At 41.1% G+C, this 14350-nt stretch overlaps 1 long non-coding RNA gene across 1 annotated transcript in view; it reads right to left on the reverse strand.

The window, feature by feature from the left end:
• LOC121402291 overlaps positions 1-5245 on the reverse strand; it is an 8952-nt gene extending 3707 nt beyond the window's left edge. Inside the window, exon 1 of the long non-coding RNA XR_005966723.1 lies at positions 5123-5245. This is a non-coding gene — a long non-coding RNA (uncharacterized LOC121402291). The remainder of the gene's footprint in view (positions 1-5122) is intronic.
• Positions 5246-14350: the final 9105 nt, after the last annotated feature.

Genomic DNA, 14350 nt, shown 5'->3' on the forward strand with positions numbered 1-14350 from the left:
CTAATATCAGTGGCAATGTGGAGCTTATCATCTTGGTTAGTAGTAATGGACTTTCCCTAGAAAATTCCCTGTCATTCATCTTTCCAACCCAGTCCTCTCCTTTATTCCCACAGACACAATTCATTGGTCAATGCTGAGGCTCCTCCTACTGTTCAGTCCACAGAATGACTTTCTACGATGCACAATGTGTCTAATGTCTCATGTTCAGCACATTCTCACTCCTCTCCATAAGTAACTGCACTGGGGGTATCGCTGACCCCTACACTCATATAGTCTTCTATTCAATGGCATATTGCTTTGTGGGAGGAGAGGGGCCTTATTACCCCTTTATCAAACGCTGATAATGCCCCATCTACAAAATATACTGTTGGGCAAGTTGTGATCTATAAAATAATTAAGAATATGATCATATATATAATATATAAAGGGGCGATAGCCGACACTAATAATATAAATATATAAGGGGATGCTAATCACTATATATTAAAGATATAAGGGGATATAATCACTATAATAAATATACTCAAGGGCGGACGATAGGACTCAGCTATATATAAATATATAAGGGCAGCATCACTATATATCAAATATATAAGGGGGAATATCATTATAATAAATATATAAGGGATAGATCGGACTAGATCACTATATATAAATAATATAAGGAGATATGATCACTATATATAAATATTAAGGAGATATATCACTATATATAAATATATATGGCGATATGATCACTATATATAAGTTATATAAGGGATATGATCACTATTATAATATATAAGGAAGATCACTAATATATAAATAGTATAATGGGATAGATCACTATATATAAAATATATAAGGGGATAGGATTACTACTATATATAAATAATATAAGGGGATATGATCACGTATATATAAAATATATAAGGGAATATGATCACTATATATAAAATATAAGGGATATGATCACTATATATAATACTATAAAGGGATACTGACCCACTTATATATAATATATAAGGGGATATATCACTATAAATAAATTTATATAAGGGAGATTTGAAAAAAATTTTCACCTATTAATTTTATTTTTAAAAAAAAGTATTAAATTTAAAAAAAGGAATGATCACTATAATAAATATATATAAGGGATATGATCACTATATATTGAATATATAAGGGGGATATGATCACTATATATAAATATATAAGGGATTATCACTATATATAAAATATAAGGGGATATGATCACATATATAATAATATATAAGAGGATATGAGTCACTATATATTAAAATATATAAGAGGATATACACTAATATATAAATATTATAACGCGGATATGATCACTATTATAAATATAATAAGGGAATATGATCACTTAATATAGAATATATAAAGGATAGATCACTATATATAAAATATAGGGATATGATCCACATATATATAAATTATATAGGGATATATCATCACTATATAAATATATAAGAGATATATCACTATATATATATATAAGCGGATATGATCACTATAATAAATATATCAGGGATATGATCACTATTATATAAATATGATTAAGGAATATGACACTATAATGACTAAATATATAAGGGGATAGATCACATATATAAATATATAGGATATAGTCCCACTATATATTAAATATATAAGGGATATGATCACTATAATAAATAATATAAGGGATATGATCACTATATATAAATATATAAGGGGAAATATGATCACTATATGTAAATTTATATAAGGATAGACATCACTATAATAAATATATAAGGTGGCGGATATATCACTGTTAATATAAATATATAAGAGCGATATAATCACATATATAAATATATAAGGGACTAATGACAACATTATATAATAATAAACGGTATATGATTCAATAATTAATAAATTATATAAGCCGATATGATCACGGATACTATAAGAACAATATATAAGGGCCGATATGATCGATCTTATGATATAACATATATAAGGATATGATCACTATATATAAATATATAAGGGGATTGATCCACTAGTATATAAAATTATAAGGCGGGATATGATCACTATATGATAAAATCATATAAGGGAATATGATCACTATATGATTAAAACTGTATAAGGGGATTTGACACTTATATGTAAATATATAAGGGATATGATCACTTATATATAAATATATAAGGGGATATGATCACATGTTTATATAAATATATATAGAGGGATATGATCACTAATATAAAATATATAAGAGGGATATGATCACTATATATAAATTAATAATAGGATATGATCACTATATATAATATATAAGGGATATGATCATCTATATAGTAAATATATAAGGGACTATGATTCAACTATATATAAATATATAAGGGGATATATCGACTATATATAAATATATAGGGAATGATCACGATATTATAAAAGACGATAAGGATATGATCCACGATAAAATATAAAATATGAAGGGAAATATGATCACTACTAATAAAAATATGAGGGATATATCACTATATATAAATATATAAGGGAATATATCACTATATATAAATATATAAGGGATATGATACTATAGATATAAAATATATAAGAGATATGATCACTATTACTATAAACTATATATAAGGGATATGATCCACAATATATAATTATAATAAGCGCATATCTGATCACTATATATAAATATATCAAGGGGATATGAATCACTATATATAAATATAATAAGGGGATATTATCACATATAGTAAATATATAAGGATATGATCACTATATATAAATATATAAGGGGGCATATGATCACTTGATATTAAATATATAAAGGATATATGATCAACTAATATAAATATAATAAGGGATATGAATCACATACATAATAATACAGGCGGGATATGATCATTATATATAAAATTAGGGAGATATGAATCACTATATCATAAACTATATGAAGGGGATATATCACTATATATAAATATATAAGGGGATATATACTAATATAAATATATAAGGTATGATCACTATATATAAATATAAAGGATATGATCACTATATATAAATATATAAGGGATATGATCCACTAATAAAAATATATAAGGGGGATATGAATCACATTATGTAAAATTAAGGGGTAATCACTATATAAATACTATAAGGGGAATATGACACTGTATATAAAATATATAAGAGGATATGATCACATATAAATATATAAGGGATATGATTCACTATATATAAAATATATAAGGGATATGATCATATATGATAAATATATAAGGGATATTGATCACTATATATAAATAGTATAAGGATATATCCATCAATAAAAGTATATAAGCGGCATATGCATCACTATATATAAATATATAATGGGGCACTATGATCACTATATATAAATATATAAGGCATCATGATCACTATATATAAAATATATAAGGGGCATATGATCACTAATATTAAATATATAGTGGCATATCGATCACTATATATTAAATATATAAGCGGGGATATGATCACATGCTATTATAATAATAAGAGGCGATATGATCACTATATATAAATATTATAAGGCGATCATATCTCTTATATATAAATATATAAGGCAATAGATCATTGATATAATAAATAGTATAGGGATTATGATCACATTTATAAATATATAAGGGATATGATCACTATATATAAAGTATATAGGGCGATATTGATCACTATATATACATATATAAGGGGATATTGATCACAATATATAAATATATAAGAGGGCATTATGCATCACTATATATAAAATTAGTATTAAGGGAGATTAGATCACTATATGTAAATATATAAGCACCGACTATTTATCGACCCTATATATAAATAATAAGCGGGACTATGCATCACTATATATAAAATATAAAGAGGGATATGATCACTCTATATATAAATATTATAAGCGGATAATGATCACTATATATAATTATAAGGGGATATGACCACTATTAAAATATATAAGCGGCATATGATCACTATAGATAAATATAAAGGGATTAATCACCGAGATATATAAATATACTAAGGGCGGATATGATCACTATATAAAATATATAAGGGATATGACACTATATATAATATATAAAGAACGGATATCCACCTAATATAAAATATATAAGGGATATGCATCACTATATATAAATAAATTAGAGATATGATCACTTAGATATAAATATAGAAGGGGATAATGATCACTATATATAAATATAATAGGCGGATATGATCACTATATATAAATATAATAAGGGAATGCATCACTATATATAAATATATAAGCGATATGAATCGACATAATATAAAGATCATAAGCAGAATATGTATCACTAGATATAAATATTATAAGATGATCTATATCACTTATATATAAATATATAAGCGATATATCACTAGATATATAAATATATAAAGAGGATAGCCATCCATGAGATATACATGTAAATATGCCTTTTTCAAATGTTTGCTGTTTTGCACATTTTCACATAAAGTAAGGAGAGTAAGTACAGAGGGGCCCAGGAAGTATAAGGCCTAATACAAATACAATTTCATTAAATATTGGTAAAAATATTGAAAAGTCAGTCCCATTGCATGCTGGGTATTGTAGTCTTACATTCAACTTGGCAGTGCCGCAAATGCTTTTAAACAAAAACTCACATGACCCAACATGCCACTGGATCACCGCCCTTCTGGCCCACCAAAAACTTTCGGTTTCAGAGTACAACCAGCCAAATAGCCCCAAACAGTAGCCCAAATCTGTAGCTTGGCTAGTTTGTACTTTCCATGCCTTTAAATCAGTAGCCCAATTTGCCTGGGAACCTGGCAACCCTGCTGAACAGGAAGGAAGACGCTCCAACACGTACAGAAGTGAAACGCCAAACTCCAACATGGCGCTCAAAGCTATGTACAGTGCGCCTCTGCCAGCGTGCGTTAGTGATAACAGCTGCCACCTCATCACATTGCGCTCTTACTCAGCACAGAGGCGTGTCTCACCGTAATAACATAGCGCTGACGCGGGACCGTCTTGCATTCATAACGCTTGCCAGTGAGGATCTTGCGGTAAACTATATTCTACGGGATAAATGCGAGCGCATCGCACCTAATCAGTAATCGAATTCATCTTCCTTCCGTGTGACTTTTACTTGGGGTGAGTCGGTTACATGCGGAGAACAGAGAAGCGCCCAGAATCCCACGTGTCACTCCCAGCGGCCCTCCTCTGCCCAGCAGCCATATTTTGATTCGCGACGTCACGTGGCTTTGTCTGTACCTCTAGCAGACAGACAACTGCCACGCCCCTGCTCTCCCAGCCAAACACACTGACTCCTGGCCCGCCCAATCAACTTGCCCTGCTCAGGAAAAGAACGAGCCCCGTCTAGCACTCGGTTGTGACCATGGCGAAAGTAGAAAAGCTCCAATCACATGCCCCTGTTGACGTAAATAACATAGTATATGATCCACGAATAGCGACATGCCGGATCTACGATTAAGCATCTAGCACATTTGATAAATTTTTTTTTTCTGCTGCAGTTACCATCACACCTCGCTGCCCTTCGCCTCCCGCCGCTCGCCGCAAGCCCATATGCACATTTTACCTGCAATACAATGCAGTCGATTTCCTGGAGCTCAGTGCGCTCCGCCGTGCCGGAGTGCTCAAGTTAGCGGGCGACTTCAGGAAGTGAGCGCTCCATGCGTTGGCTGCCGCATCGGACGTTGCGCTAACTATGCCGCCCTACCTACAGCTGCCAGCTATAGTTTCCTTCATCCCCGCCGGAACTCTGCCGCCCCATCGTCCCCCAGCCACTCCTCCGTACAACTCACCGACGATCTGGCAAGCTCTGAGGCGCGCGCAGACGACTATTCGCCCCGAACCTGCGCCCTAGTTCCGAGAAGACCCGCCAACAACATCCGCCCATTCAACAATCGGTGCTGTATCCGGTCCTGCCTAGGGCAGCTGACGCCTCATCAGCCCTGCCCGCCTGACCTTAATCCCTGGCAACAGACTCTCACCACTGCCCCCACATGCGCAGTTACACGTGCCCTCCTGGTGCTCCCGCTACATTAGTGTCACTGCTCCTGCCTCAACTTATTAAATCATTCTGTATCACCATCATTCCCTCTGCATACTGAATATGTGTGAACTATGAGTTGCTGGGGCCCCTTCCTAATTGGATGCTGTATATGCGCGCTGAGCCTGCCAATAATGCGCGATTGACTGCGGGTACGGACACTAGCATGCCCGAGTGGAGCCCCAGGCTAACGGCCAGACTACAAGCGTGTTGTGAGGCCTAACCAAGAATAAAACATAGTAGCGGCAGGGACGTAAGATGCCAATCGAATGTAGTATGATGGGAGCCGTCGATGAAAATACAAGAAGTGCGGATTCCCGCCCGGTCCAAAGCACAAATATGCATATCATCGGTCTGCTATGGACAGAAAGTAGGCTACAGTGATCGCCGTATGCCACATGTTGATCCAACGTGATTGTGCGTCTGTATCTGACAGTCGTGTCGCTTCCCATCAGCCACCCGACAGTGCGATCACTTACCTCATTACCCTCGTATGCAACGTCAGATTGCGCCGGAAACATCCGTGTGGTCCTACCCTACAAGTCAATAAAAAAAAAGTTTGTGTGAAGAAATTGAGTGTAAAAAGTCCGGTGAATAAAACATCCAATCCTCCATCGTGTTTCCTTAGCTCACACGTGTCTTGTAAAGCGATAAAAATGAGTGAAAATATCCTTAATAGTATGAAAAATGAAATAATATAACATTTGTAGCAGATGTAGAACAAGATAAAAACATTTAGATAATAATAAAATAATATCAGAGTATCTCACTATTACAATGAAGCACAAGGACCCTCGGCCGCAGTAGTAACGATCCTGATATAACTAACACAATGGCCTGAATGGCTATCTGCAAATGAAAATCCAAACCAATAATTATTGACTAAAAACCCAAGACTATTCCTCGTCCTCATTCCCTTACCTGAACTTCCAGATTGTCCACTAGCATTTCCTATACCCTTGACTTCTTAACCACCCACTTGTTCACAACATTAAGTGCCGCTCGCGCTGCCCCTCCCAAACCACCACTAGCCAGTTAGCCAATGGCTTCAGTATCTGTGCCACTGAAAAGCCAGTATGCCCACGTTGCCCATTTAGTCAGCCGAAATATTGTCGGCCCATAACCTCATGATCAGCCTGCGAACAGCCCTCCACCTTACATGCTAAGTGCATGCCACAGAGGAATCACCCGACCCATCATGTAATGCAGCCAGCCCCAACACTAGTCTACATATAGATACAGCCTAGAACATGCTGCGACCTACATGCATAATATCTGCCGCCCCACAAGCTAAGGCACCCTACGAGTAATGCCAGCAGCCAACTGTCACATTTGATCAGCTGAACAGCCCGCCCAATCTCTACATGCTATAAGCTGCCACAGTAAGCGACCCTCAGTAATACAGCGCGAACTCACATCACAACATAGCATCAGCCTTAAGGACAACAGCCATCACCTACATTGTAATGCCCCTGTCCCCCACCTAGTAACATACCCTCACGCCTAATAGCAGACCCCAGCCAGCCAACTCGTCCACACTTGCACCATACAGCCGAACAAGCCTCACACTACATGTAATGCCTGCCACCACAGCTAATGACCCTCAGCTAATACAGCATGCCAGACTAAGTCCACATATGATAGCCGTTGCGAACAGCTCCATCCTACAGGTAATGACTCGCACCATAGTAAGCGACTCCATCTCTCACAGTAATACAAGCCAAGCGAACTGGCACATTGCTATCATCCTAGAACAGCTTCCACCTACATGTATATCAGCTAGCACAGTAAACGAACCCTCCAGTAATACAGCTAGACAACATAGACTCACTATAATAGAGATCAGCCTGTGCCAACAGCTCCACCCTACATTCATGTTGTACCCTGCACAGTAACGGACCCTCCAGCCTAACTACAGCCAGCGAACTGTACACATTCAATACAGCCAGACAGCCTCCACACATACAAAATAATGCTAATTGACACTTGCCCCACACGTAAAAAGCGACCCGCTCAGCTAGTAAATCCCCGCCCAGCAACATGCTCAACATTAGATCAGCCCTAGGACAGCGGACCACCTACATGTAATGCTGCACAGTATAGGACCCTCAGTAATCCAGCAACAACTGTCACATTGATCACTGCGACCAGCGCCACCTACATGTAATGTGCCTGCCCCACAGCTAAGCGAACCCTCCAGTATGCACCACAACTGTCACATTGATCAGCCTGGAACAGCGCCACCTACATTCAATGCCTGCCACCCAGGTAAGACCCTCAGTAATACAGCAGCAACTGTCACATTGATCAGCCTGGAACAGCTCCACCTCCACAGTGTAATGCTGCACAGCAGCTACACACCACCTCAGCAATGCCCCCAGCAGCAAACTGACTCACATTGATCAGCACGCAACAGCCTTCCACCTACATGTTAATGCTAGCACAGTAAGCGACCCCTCAGTAATGCCAGCAGCGAACTGCTCACATGATCAGCCTGCCGTTGAACAGCGTACCAGTCCTGACATGTAATGTCCCCTGCACACAGATAACGACCACTCGTCCAGTAAATACCAGCCAGCGACGTCACATATGATCAGCCTGACAGACCGCACCTACAGTTAATGCCTGCACAGCTAAGGACACCCTCAGTAATGCAGCACACAACTCTCACATTTAGCCATCAAGCTAAAACCCAGCAGCACCTACGACTCGCTAATTTGCATGCACCATAACCCTCAGCTAATGAACATGCACCAACATACGCACATAAGCGATCAGCTGGACAGCCCCACCTACATGTACATGCCCCTGCACACCCCCACAAGTAAGCCGCGCGCCACCTCAGTAATACACAGCAACTGTCACATTGAATCAGCCTGGAACAGCCTCCACCTACAGTAATACGCTGACACTAGTAACAACCCTACCATAATGCTAGCCAGCCCAACTAGTCACCCATTGATCAGCGTGGAACCCAAGCCTCCACCACATTAATGCTGCAGCAGTAAGAGGACCCGCAAGTAATGCAGCAGCAACCTGCCTCACATAGATCAGCCTAGAACAGCTCCACCTACATAGTAATGCTGCACATAACGAACCCCTCACAGTACATACAGCACGCCGACTGTCACATGGATCATCTGAACAGCTCCACCTACATGTAATGCTCGCCCCACATAGACCCTCAGTAATGCCAGCAGCAACTCTCACATGATCAGACCTGGTAACACCACACACTGAACGAAGTAAGACCCTCAGTAAATGCAAGCGAGCAACTGTCAGCATTAGAATCAGCGCTGGAACACGCGCCACCTAATGTAATGCTGCCCACAGTAAGCGCACCCTCAGAATAATACAGCAGCAACTGTCACCATGCATCAGCCCCTGCACAGCTCACCCCTACATAGTAATGAGGTTGTGCGCCTGGTACCATGCCCCACAGTGAACAACCTCTCATTAATGCAGCAGCAACTTCACATCATCAGCTGCGAAACAGCCTACCACCCTCACATCCTAATGCTGCACAAGATAAGGACTAGAGATGCTCGCCGAACCTGTTCGCCCGGCGAACTTTTCGCGGCGCGAACCATCGGTACAGCGGCTGCTTCACGCTCGCCGGGAATGTTCGAACGAGCGACCGCGGCGACGAATCGCCCGCGCACTGTCTCTGCACATAATTGCCGCGTTTCGCCATTAGGCTGTGCTGCTTTTTTTTATGCGCCTCTCACCCCAGACCAGCAGGTACAGTCAGCCAATCAGAACTCTCCCTAGACCACCTACCCGTCTTCCCTATAAAACCAAGCCTCCCCTAGCCCAGCGTTTTTTTTCACTCTCGTTCTTTTAACACTTGTAGAGGGTGCTCGCTGAGAAAGCAAAACTGCTAAGGCAGAGCAGCTAAGCCTCTCAAGCCCCTGTCTAGTGCAATTCACAGCCCCGACAGCGTTGACCATGCTTATAGCTCCTTAGCCCCCAGCCATAGCTAATACTGTATATTGCAGTGACGCTCCATCTTAATGGAGAAGCGACCAGAAAGTAGCTGCCAGGGGCTTTGAAGACGGCTACATATTTAGCTAGTAGCTTTGCCCTTTATGCGCTTAGCTAATCTCTACCTTACTACTGCCATTAAGCCTCTCAGTATGTAGCTGCAGTGCCTAGCCGCAGCCTAGGCCTGCCCTTTCTCGATCTCATACATGCCTGACACTGCTGCCAATAACAGCTAGTCCTTCCTAAGCACTGCCTTTATTGTTACTTTTTTTGTTTGTTATAACTACTACTACTAATACTACTACTATAAGGCAGCCCAGTTCTATCTAAGTCTAGCCCAAGGCGTTTGGAGCAGACTGTGTCCCTGTAAAAATCGCTCTCCCTAAGTTAGTCAAAGCCAGCCACCCAAACCCCTTAATTAATTTTTTTTTACATAATTCATTTTTATATATATATTTACTTTTTTTTATTACTAACCGCCTTGTAATTCAGCGAGTGTATAAGCAATTGACCTTTTAGCATATTGCCCTTTGTAGCGCCTATTATTTGCCACACTAGTTATTACTCATACCGCGCCATCGAGCCGTGATTGACCTATGCCTTCCCATTCATAGCTCTAAATATCCATAATATTACCAGTACTACAAGAAAAACACCGGAAGTACTACTTTTAGTGCAAGCAAGCATTCCACCTAATATTTTACGTAATCCGCTATCCACGCTGCTCAGTCAGTCTATACAGTTAGCCCCGCCCTAATGTAGCATATGATTGCCCAAGTTTTTGGCCGCAGCCCCACATCGAAGCTACAGAAGCGCCCAGAAAAATAAGCTCATATAATGCCCTGAAAATACGCTTAAATTTTATAGCCATACTTATGACTCAACGTTATATGCAAAAAATGACCTCATTTTCAGCCATTAAATAGCCCATAATTTTTTTACTGCCGCAACTGCTGCTGTCAGTCGACCTGCACGACAAAAAAATGCCATATTTTCTGCATATTATATAGCCACCGCATTAAATTAATTTCTCAGCCCTCCTGTATCTGCCCCTTCAGTGCACCCCCCTAGAACCCAAAAAAATGTAGATTTCAGCATATATATAACGGCGCGCATAATTGTATATCATGGCAACTGTCCTTCACAACTTATGCTTCCAGGTAATGCCTCTCCCGACCCCAAAAAAAGCCCAATTTTCTGCATTATATAGCCATAATTTCGGCCTCCTAAGTCCTCAGTGGCTGCCCCAACCAAAAAATTATATTGTTCAGACCCTATTTAATGCATAATTTTTCTAGCAACTGCTCTTCAGTGCTGCCGTCAAAAACAAACCGAGCAAACAATGTCGTACCAGGTACAACGTATCATGCCGCCCGAAAAACATTACATTTCAGCATTTATATACGGCCCATATTTAATTTCTGCAGCAACTGTACTAATGCTTTCAGCTACGGACTGCCGTACCAAAAAAACTGGGCGCAAACAATGCCTACCATGCGTAACGGTATGCGCCCAGTTGTTTAAAAGAGCATACAGCTTAATACTAGCCAGCAAGCTACTAAGCTAAAATGTCCCTCCAAATCCTGCAGACTTCTGTCCCCCCAAATAACAGCAGCCCAGTTATCACAGCAAACATACTAGCCAGCAAACTCATACTATCATCTGACCCTCCCTGCAAATCACTACCAGCTAACTCTCCCCCATACACATAATCTCTTCCAACGCACACACAGGCAGATTATTTACAGATACAGTTTTAGCCCTTGACCCCCTCTGCATAGCCCCATCTAGTCAGGTCGACTTGCACCCGTTTAAACAACTTTAAAATCATTATCTGCTCAGAAAATGCTCTTTTAACTAATGTTAAAGTATCGCATTACCCATTGAATACCTATGGCAGTTCGCAACCGTTCGCGCCAAACGCATCGCCCATTTTTGCCAGCAAGTTCACCGCGAATATGTTTCGCCGCAACTTTTTTCGAACGTTGCTACATCCCTAAGTAAGGATCCCCCCTCCAGTAAATTGCCCCCCAGCCATGCAACTGCACATATATCAGGCCTACGGCAACCAGCCTCCACCTACACTAATCTGCACAGTAAGCACCCTCCCATAATACAGCCCAGAACTGTTCACAGTGCATCAGCCCTGCAACAGCTACCACCCTACTATTAATCGCTAGCACCAGTAACAACCCTCCAGCTTAATGCAGGCCAAGACTAACCGCTCACACTATGATCAGCCTGGCAACAGCCGCCACCCTACGTTAATCGCCTGCACCAGTAAGCACCCCTCAATAATGCAGCAGCAACTTCACATATGATACAGCTGTCATAGAACAGCCATTCCACCTACCTGCTAGATGCTCTGCCCACAGTTAAGGCACCCACTCAAGTAATACCAGCCAGCAACTTCACATGATCAGCCTGCCCGAACCAGCCTACCACCTACATGTTTAATGCTTGCCCACAGCTAAGCCGACCCTCCATAAATACAGCCCAGCCAATCTCTCACATGATGCACCCTGGAAAACACGCCACCCTACATGTAATGCTAGCTACAGTAACGACCCTCACGCTAACAGCCAAGCGAACTGTCACATTGATACATGCACCTTGAAACATGCCTCCACCTACATGTAAACCTGCACCACAGTGAACGACCCTCAAGCTAATGCAGAGCAATGTCACATTGATCAGCCCCTGGAACAGCGCCAGCCCCTACCCATGACTAATGCTGCACAGTAAAGGACCACCCAGCTAATAGCCAGCAGCACACTACAGTCAAATGCACAGCCCGAACAGCCTCCACCCCTACATGTACATGCCTCAGCCACAGTAAGACCACTCCAGCTATATACAGCAGCAACGTCACATTGATCAGCCTGCACAGCCGCCACCTACAATGTAATCCCTGCACCAGCTAACGAACCCCTCAGCTAATTGCCAGCAGCCACTCTCACATAGCCATTAGCCCTGGACAGCCCTCAACCTACATTAATGCCTGCCACAGTAAGGACCCTCCAGCTAAACAGCCCAGAACTGTCACATAGATCCACTTGGAACCCCAGCCCAGCACCTAATGCTAAATGCCCTGCCACAGTAAGGCAACCTCAGTAATAGCAGCACGACTGTCAATGATCAGCCCCTAGCGAACAGCCCACCTACATGTAATGCTGCCCGCAGTAACAACCCTCAGTAAATGCACAGCCGAACGTTCACATTGATTAGCCTGGAACAGCTCACCTACATGTAATGCTGCACAGAAGGACCCTCAGTAATGCCAGCAGCCGGACTGTTCACATTGATCAGCCTGGAACCAGCCCACCTACATGTAATGCTGCACAGTAAACCCTCAGTAATACAGCAGCAACTGTCACATTGATCAGCCTGGAACACTAACCACCATACATGTATTGCCTGCCACATAAGGCCCTCTAGTAATGCCAGCCCAGCAAACTGCTCACATTGATTAGCCTGGAACAGCTCCACCTACATGTAATGCTGCACAGTAAGGACCCTCAGTAATGCAGCAGCAACTGTCACATTGATCAGCCTGGAACAGCTCCACCTACATGTAATGCTGCACAGTAACGACCCTCAGTAATGCAGCAGCAACTGTCACATTGATCAGCCTGGAACAGCTCCACCTACATGTAATGCTGCACAGTAAGGACCCTCAGTAATGCAGCAGCAACTGTCACATTGATCAGCCTGGAACAGCGCCACCTACATGTAATGCTGCACAGTAACAACCCTCAGTAATACAGCAGCAACTGTCACATTGATCAGCCTGGAACAGCTCCACCTACATGTAATGCTGCACAGTAAGGACCCTCAGTAATGCAGCAGCAACTGTCACATTGATCAGCCTGGAACAGCTCCACCTACATGTAATGCTGCACAGTAACGACCCTCAGTAATACAGCAGCGACTGTCACATTGATCAGCCTGGAACAGCTCCACCTACATGTAATGCTGCACAGTAAGGACCCTCAGTAATGCAGCAGCAACTGTCACATTGATCAGCCTGGAACAGCGCCACCTACATGTAATGCTGCACAGTAACAACCCTCAGTAATACAGCAGCAACTGTCACATTGATCAGCCTGGAACAGCTCCACCTACATGTAATGCTGCACAGTAAGGACCCTCAGTAATGCAGCAGCAACTGTCACATTGAAAGGGAACACAAAGACAATAAGTGAAATGTTCCTTAAAGGGTTAGTTCACCTTTAAATTAACCTGTAGTATGTTATTGAATGGCTAATTCTAAGCAA

Source organism: Xenopus laevis, chromosome 3S (assembly GCF_017654675.1).
Source record: "Xenopus laevis strain J_2021 chromosome 3S, Xenopus_laevis_v10.1, whole genome shotgun sequence".
NCBI lineage: Eukaryota > Metazoa > Chordata > Amphibia > Anura > Pipidae > Xenopus > Xenopus laevis.